This window comes from Camellia sinensis, chromosome 5 (assembly GCF_055761805.1).
Source record: "Camellia sinensis isolate YWXY chromosome 5, ASM5576180v1, whole genome shotgun sequence".
NCBI classification, from domain to species: Eukaryota; Viridiplantae; Streptophyta; class Magnoliopsida; order Ericales; family Theaceae; genus Camellia; species Camellia sinensis.
Genome location: NC_138965.1, coordinates 61,783,104 through 61,792,191, shown reverse-complemented (window position 1 = coordinate 61,792,191; position 9,088 = coordinate 61,783,104).

Here is a 9,088-nt window from a genome sequence, read left to right as displayed (position 1 = left end):
CACTGAAAATTTTCCTTTTTTGGGTCCGAGAAATGGTCCAACTTTGAAAAAATGGAATAATTTCGAGAGAAAATTAGTCAACCTTAGTAAAAATTCTCAAAAACTATTTTTGCAAATGGCCACTGCTCGACCAACATGGAACTTACTCTTATGATGCACAACCTCGAATCCGTAACAATGGAAAATTGTTCCTTGTTTGAACGGCACTGCACGGCAACGGAAAGTTGCCCCTTGTCTGAATAGCACCGCAGCACACTGAACGACAATGGAAAGTTGCCTCTTGTTTGAATCGCACCGCAGCGCACTGTAACCAGTTCTCACAATGAAGGTCGCAATCTAACTCTTGGATACAGAAATGACAAGGATGATCAGAACCATTACATGGACACAATCGATTTGGAAGTGTTCATGGCTGGACTTCAGAATGAAGTTGCCTATGTATCCCAAACATGGGAATTAAGCCTGATGTAGTTCCAGGTTAAGGTACACTCGGGTATCAACCTCTCCTTTTGCGCTCTAACTTTTGCCAAGGCCGCCCTTCTAGGTTTTCAACCTTGCGAGCTTTGTTTTTCTTTTCATTTCATTTCTTTTCAGAATTTTTCATTTCTTTTCTTCTTTTTTCATCTTTTATTTTCCTTTCATCTTTTCTACATTATTTGCATTTTGCTTTTTCTTTTCTTTTTTCATTCTTTGTATTTTTTCTTTTTGTTCTTTTTGTTCTTTTTCTTGCTCTAACTTTTCTTTGGGTCGCCCTTCCGGGTTTTTGACCCAGCGAGCCTCTCAAGGGTAAAAGTGTAGCTTTGTCCATGTTGAATGGTTTTGAGATCTCGAAGCCATCTGAATCCAGGAGAATGGTTGTTGTTCGCTGATGATGTAGAAGTCCATCCAATTGGGTTTGAATTGCCTCCAGTGTTGTGGATAGGAGCTCAATTGTCCTTCAGCAATACTTTCTTCTTTCCTCCCTTTTGGGATTTGACATTCTTGCCAGTCTACAATGGTTTGTGAAAGGACTCATCCTTTGAATCTTTGAACATGTTTGATATTTTTGCCCCCTAGTTCGAGGGTTGCTTAGCTTCGTAAGCTTCCTTTGATCATATTTGACCTTCTTAATCTGACTTTTTGAATCCTAGTTCGAGAATTGCTCCAAATCAGGCCTCACATTGTGGTTGACCATTGAACATTCTGAATCTAAGTTCAAAGTTTGAAAGCAAAGGGGGCCGAGTCTCGAGGCCGAGAGCGATCCTAGGCTGCACATTCTCAAGAGCGATTCCACACAGGTCTTTGCAGGATAGCGCAAAACATTTTTTGAAATCTTTTAAGAAAGCGACTAGTCGCTCGCGCTAAAGACAATGTAGAACCAATCTGGATCAAGCCAGGATCCTTCTCAATACTCACATTAACAAGCATGATTTTGTTCATTAAGGGCTCTGCACGCCTCTCTTTCTCTCAATTGATCAAATTTTTGCAAATCCTGAGGAATTCCATCCTCTTTGTTTTCAATACATTGTTCAAAAAATTTTGAAAAACTTAGGTCAATGCAATGACTTAAAGGCACAGAAGAAGTAGGTGAAAATGCACTGCCGTTTCATTCAAATCTTCTGGCACAACTAGCTCAAGACGAAAAACAACCACAAAAGCGTAAAAATCACTGCTGTTTCATTCAGATCTTCTGGCGTAACTGGCTCCATGGCAGAAACAGACTCAAAAGAGTGTAAAAGACAAACACAAAACAAGAAAGTGATGTCCGAGGTAACACCCCTGAAATCACCCGACTCTAACAAAATAGAACTGACTCGATACAAGAAGACAAACCTGACTGACTTAGTACAAAAAGTCTTCCACTATACAGCACAACAAGACTAACCCAATACCCAAGTTAGAATGTAAAATAACTATCATTTGTACATTGCTCAAAACAGTGCGTGCCATCCACCACATCTGGGGTAAACTGAGCGTCATCCACAGATGGTTCATCCCCCGATCACATAATCACATTATCCCCCAAGTTCACTGATCCAGTGCCGATAGACTTTGCAGGACCCGGCGCGACGATGACCTCTTTATCAATCAGATCTTGTATTGCGTGGCGAAGACGAAAAAACATGTTAGTGTCATGGCCAGCTTGCTGATGGAAGGCATAGTAGTCAGTTGGGTTATGTGAGAGAGGGAGGTTCTTCGGTAATGGCCGCGACTCTAGGGGCTTCAGATGCCCCTTCTTGATCAGGACCTCCAGGGCCGCTGACGGAGACATGTAAAGTGGGATGAACACCCTCTGGCCTCGAGGTGGGTATTTGGCAGGTTGTGAGCTGGTTGTGTTGGATGTACCAGTGAAAGGGTCGGCAGGTGTTGACTTTTAATGATCTCTTCCGAGTGTAGGATTTGAGCTGAAAGGGGTGTTTCTGGTACGACATCCCTTGTCTCGGCTTGCCCCTTGATTCAGATTGCCCTCAACTTGAGTGGCAAAAGTATCATCCACAGTGTTTGCAACCACTACAAGCACTTGCTGTTTGTTCAGCCCTTCGGCTTTCAAAGCCTCAACAGCCCACAAAAGGTGTTCATGGGGGTTCAATGCCTGCCCCTACCTTGTTCTTACCACTTGGCTCAACTTGGCTAAAGGATCGGGTCACTATATCAGAGCGAAGACCGGTTGTTGCTGACATGCCACCACCCAGATCTGAGATGGATTCAGGTTGACCCTTTTCAATTGCAACTCGCCCCAAGATCAAGGAGCCTTTTGGGATGAAACTTCTGGCCTGTGGTGTGGTCGATGACAGAGTCAATATTCCGAAGGCCAGATCTACTACAGTTCTCTAAAGATCTTCAATCATTCTCATTAGCTCAGAAGTAGTGGGTTCATGGGTTTGAGATGATTGGGGTTCAGGTGCATTCATCATGCATAAGTCCATGCTGACTAGAATAAACACCTCAGGCTTGGGTAGATGGACTGGGGTGATGTATACGCCGGGGTCATAAGGGACGGTCAGTGTGTCGATTAGATTGAGGTGTGGATGAGGAAGTTGGCCATTGGGGTCTGAAGGTGGAGCTATCGTCCGGTTGTTGATGAGATTTTCGACCTCATGACGAAGGCGGTAGCAACGGTCGGTGCCATGACCGCGTTGCTGATGGTACACACGGCACTTGGAGGGGTTATGTCTGGCTGGGAGTGGGTTAGGCAGAGGTTGACGATCGAGGGGTTTGAGATACCCTCTTTCCATCAAGACTTTTAGTGCGTTAGTCAGGCTCATATAGAGGGGGGTAAAAGTTCTTCCCTAAGCTCGGGCTGGGCCGGCGGTTTGTAGGCTTGGATTGGCAAAAGGGTCGGCTGTGGCAACTGTATTGATTTCCGTGGGTTCGGGAATAACGCTACTACCAGCATTGGTACTCCCTAAAATTGCCCTCCATGTCGGTTCACTTGTTCTGGGAATGATCCCACTATTGAACGCATTCCCGACCTGAACCCCCAGTTTATGCAAACTTTTGAAAGTGAATAGTGGAGTGACTATCAACTTTTGCAACATATCATGCTCGAGGTTTCGCACCACTATCCACACTTGATCCCTTTAGGAAGGGCGATCTGTCATCTGTGCTGCCTTTGCTCTCCACCTTGCAACAAATTCCACAAAAGGCTCTGTAGGATTCTGGTGGGTAGCTTCAAGCTCTTGGGTGGTCATTTCAACTTGGGTATTATAAGAATACTAATCAACAATGGCCTCAGCCAATTCTTCCCAGTTCTGCTTCACTATATTTTCCAACTTGGCGTACCAAGTGGCTGCTACACCCGACAGGGTTCTTCCATACAGAGAGTTTCTGTAGCTTAGTCAGACTCATCAACTTCAGGACATCCAAGAAAAGTCAGATATGTACCATAGGATCTCCAGACCCATTGAAACGGTCAACATGTGGCATTTTGAATATGTCTGGGAGCCGTACGGTAACCTCGGTGTACCCATCCTCAATGTCGGGAATAGAGTTAAGGCCCTGTGCCTTTTTGAATTGCTTCTCAAGGTTCGCAATTTTCACTGCAGTCGGATTAAGCTCATTAATATCAAGGGGATAAAGCCTCTCATTAGGCTGGACTAGGGGCCTAAAAACTTGAGCTTGAGCCAACCCTTCTCGAGGATCTGGACCCTACAAATCTTCAGCTGGCGGAAGTGGGTCAAAGTTCGGCTGGGGTCCCGAAGCTAGATGTAAGGTAGATGCCCCAGATGGGCGTTGCGTTTCAGCACTGGTCTCATCTTACATGGTAGTTCCCTGATTTAATGCTGCTATCACGGCCACAACTTCTTTCGAACCCCGTGCCATCACGGTCTGTTGAGTTTGAACAAAGGTGATGCGACTGGCGACGGACGGACCAGATGAACCGGTAAGCCCTAATTTCACTGGAATAGATATGAGCATAACTGAATGACTGCACTCTCTACTGAATTCTGCCCAAAATTCTGCCTTAAATCTGATAGCCTCAGGTAAAACTGATTCCCCTAAAATACTGAGGCCCTCAGGCCTAATACCCAAACTTGCAAACTGATACATGCATCCTGTAAAGACACACTCTAAAAGCACATATCAAGCAAGTAAGAGCCAAAACACCCCTATGGAGGGGTAGGGTTTCCCTGTCCTATCTTGTCAGGAACTAGGGTTTCTCTATGCATGTAGCGGTTTCAAACAACCTACAATCGGGTAAGCAACCTGTTCTAGCTTGGAATGGTCACTATAGTTTCCGATATGCACTAGGTCGAATGGTAAAAAAGGGTGCCCCGATAACAATCGGGGTTTGTGTTCCCGTCGTGGCAGAGCCTACAACCGGTTAGCCTTATGGCACGCTTCTCAAAGCAAGCCTCTGGCAAATCGTTCAGGAAAAGAATACGGCAAACACGGTGTCCTAGGCGCACCAATGCAAATGCAATGCAAAGAAACACATAAGTGTAATCAAAACAAGATATCATGAGTTTGAATCAAATTCTCTAAATCCTCAACAGAGTCGCCGAAAACTGTAGACGTGCCCGAACGTCCCGGCTCCGCGCGCGAACGGTGCAGAATCCGTTGTGTTCATGTGGGCTTACTACAGTTCGGACTCAAATGTCATGGTTCTGAATCTAGTCTCGCAAAGTGCAATGCAAGACCGATAAATCACTAAAGAGTCCAAATTCGGCAAATCGTTTTAGAAAACTGATTTTTGTAAAGAAGTGCCAAATATGGACTGTTTTGCCAGATACAGAGTCGCCACCTAAATGCTTTATTTTGGGAAATTTAGGAAACCTTGTTTCGTGCCTAAGGCCACGTGTCCGTCATCACCAAAGTTGCCTCGGCTCGGGAACTTGGGTACGAGAGGGAAAGGTCATGCAATGAGCACCCCCCGCTCGCCCGATCAAAGATCGGCCTTTACTATCATGATATGTTGTTTTTGAAAACAAATGTGCTCTTATTCCGATTTATTAATCTATCATTACTACGTGATGCACACAGCAAACAAGTATAGACTAGACTGCCTAAGTTGGAACAAAACATCTCATGTTTGTTTGTTTGAAAATGGTTTGAAGGTGCTACTCGCAAGTAGGCTAAGACGTGGATTTGCCACCCTCAGGTGGGCTTAGAAAACATGATTTTGCCACTCTCAAGTGGGCTTAAAACTCGCATTTCGATGAATTGTTCCAATTCAAGTAATCCATCCTTCACCCACAGGCATTCAGGCAGTCTATATCACATAAGCAAATAGCCTCATGGAAAGCATGCTGTCTTGGCAACACCTACACTCATGCGAGGATGCTAAAGCATAAACACTCACCGAGTACCCCGAGCCAAAACAGAAACTAGTGAGTAATCAATGCATGATCCTAGTTCATGTTAAGATGGCTAATGCAACATATGGAAAAATGCAGCTAAGATAGGCTCGGCTATTCTAAGATGGCATGTGAATGCTACATTTGATTCATGTATTCAAATAGGAATTGAAATACAATGTGGTTAGTATGATGCACCAAGCCCGGTGCATGCAAGACAAATGAATGAATACAAACATGCGAAGCATAAGGATGCTAATCAAAACATGACCTAGAACTAACCATTGTAAGCGGTTAAGTAAAAGGGAGAAAGACGTGGGATTGGAAGACATTCACACACTCACGCAAACTTATTACAAAATTCGCCCTCTCGACAGAGGGTCCGAATAAATAATACAAGCCAACTAATTAACTAACTATCCTAGCTAATTAATTATTACACAACTCTTAACTAATTATGCAAATTAATTAAGTTACAAAACAGACTACGTATGAAACTAAAGAGGCTGCCACAGCTCTGCCTCGGAATGATTGAATGATACATGCTCGATCACCTCGCTCGGAAACCCGTTGCCATGCCTCATGTTGCCTCTGTTTGCACTGTTTTTCACCTCTGAGAACTGTGAAAATATCTGTGATGCTTCTGAACCATTTCATGGCCATGCTGAGAGGTCATCGGCCAAAATATGAGGAATCGGCCAAGGAAAAAGGGTCATCGACCAATTATGAGGCTGTCAGCCAAACACTTTTAGCCGATCGTCACACCAGATAGCCGATCGACCATCTTTTCCTACGAAAAACTCTTTTTGCTGTAGCAGAGGACAAACAAGGGCATGGCAATACATTTGCAAGAAAATGTTGTGCGCTTACACCCCTTATCATGTTTGAGACTCAAAGGAGTGTAAGGCTTGACTCTCGAGCCATCAATCACGCATTCTAATGCACGATGGCCAAAGGAGCCAAGTTGCACAAATCAATATCAAATGAAATGCACAAAACACATAAGGCACCTTAAACTCTATCATGTTTGATCAAGAGGCAAGGTAATGCACACACAATGCTATGCAACCTAAGTATGCAAGCGAGGCTAATGCAACATGAGCTAGCATGCAACAACATGTAACCTAAGCATGCAAACATGTATGCATACAATGTAATAGGTATGCAACGACAATACCAACAACAAGCATGCAATAACATATAATTTAACAAGTATGCAAGATGGTTAAGCATGCAACACCGTGCAAACTAGCAAGCATGCAACTACATGCAAAGATGGACTTAAACCAAAATGGGCAGACCTCAGCCATGCTCAAATCAGTGGCCAAAACACCAAGACTAAGGCACCAAAAGGGAAGACACACATGCACACATATTGGTCCACAAGCTAGGCAACAAGAACACAACCCTTAGGGGCACTCAAGGGGTGACAAAAGTGGGAGCATGGCAAGTCTATATGCTCTGAAATTACATGCAAAGTGAAGCAATATCATGCAAATAGCTCAAATAAAGCATGCCAAGAGACTTGAAATACAAAGCTAGTCAAGGGCTTTACACTACAACCATACCAAGCAATGTTCAAATGACCTAAAGCACTCAAAACAGACCTAAGGTAGGTCAATATGGTAGCAAAAACACGCTGGACTCACAACAAAGATGGCAAGAAAGATAGGCTCCCATATTAGCTCATGTGGGTGCCGAATAAATTATAAGTCAGAAGGTGTGTATCCTAGAAGACAGATATTATTCGGCTGTATCCTACGAGAATAGGAGGCCGAATACAATATATGGGCTGAATAGGGATAAACCCTCGAAGCCGAATAAAAGAAAGGACAATGATTAAAATGTAGGCCCTGGCCCCGAGGTCCAAGAGAAACGAGTATAAATACAGGAACTATGGACTTAGAAAGGTATGTGAGAATCATTTTGCTTAACTCAGAACACAAGCTATCTCGAGTGCAGAAACTAACTTGCCCGTCGGAGTGCTAATTCCGGCACCCTTGACCAGAGTGTTTTCCTTTTCTGGTGACTAGCTGAGGATCACTAGCGTCTCCCAGGATCAGAAGAGTATTTCCAAACCATTTCTCCACAATTGGCGCCGTCTGTGGGAATACTCGAATACATCCATGGCAGGCGTAACTGAAGATCCTCCGATAGCCACTGACGAGACTACACAAAGAGATGACCTCACACCAGCAAACATGCTCGGAAAGGAAACCATCGCTGCAAGACGCGCCCTGAACTTCGATTCACCAACAACTTTAGCGCAAAAGACAATGCAATCGATCATGGAATAGGCAAAGCAAAACGAACAAAGGTTGGAGAACATGATCGCTCAAAATGAATGTCTCCGTCAGGATCTGGCCTTAGAAGTGGCAAAGTCCAAAGAAGCTGTGCGCCATGATCCCGAACGACCTCTGAGGGCAGGCGGACAACGACCTCGAGCCCGACCAAAGGATATCGATAATGACTCCAACTCATTATCCAGGGAGCTCAATAAGAAGGGACGATCCGAAACTTCTAGCTCCTCTGAAGAAAGCCTACATACAAGGATTAAGCGCAGAAGAAACAGCTCGGACGAAGAGGACCAGCACGATCCCTTTGTCTGACGGATTGCAAGGGCGGTTCTGCCCAATAAGTTCAAAGCTCTGTCATTCACCCTCTATGATGGGAAAACAGACCCCACTGATCATATTCATCATTACAAACAAGCTATGACATTGCATGCAGACAATGAGGCCCTCATGTGCTGAATATTTCCCAGCAGTTTGGGACTATTAGCTGTCAGGTGGTATTACAAACTGGAGCCGGCTTCGATCAAAAGCTTCCATCAATTACAGAAATCTTTCAGGGCCAGATTCATCACCAACGAGGTATAGCCAAAACATGTCGATTCTCTCTGGGCAATGCAGATCCAGCCAGGAGAAACGCTCAAAACATATTCGGCGCGCTATTGGGAGTGTTTCAATCTCGTTGACGATGCTTGTAACAACTCCATGGCCATCATCGCATTCAAAATGGGACTACATCCTGACAGTGCCCTCCGCAGTTCCCTGACTAGAAGAGCCCCCAAAACAGTCTAGGCGCTGATGAAAAAGGTTGAAGAATGCTGCAAAGTGGAAGATAACGCCTTGAGGGTTAGAGCCGGACAAATGGCCAACAAAACGGCCCCTTCTGAAATTGCTCAGCCAATAAGTTTCATGCCGCCTCAGAGCCCTAAGACACGACAATGCGTTAAACGAGACAAAAGGCGAGATTCTCACCGGTCAAGCGATCAATGCCCCCAACGAACGAATGAACAACTGCAAGTT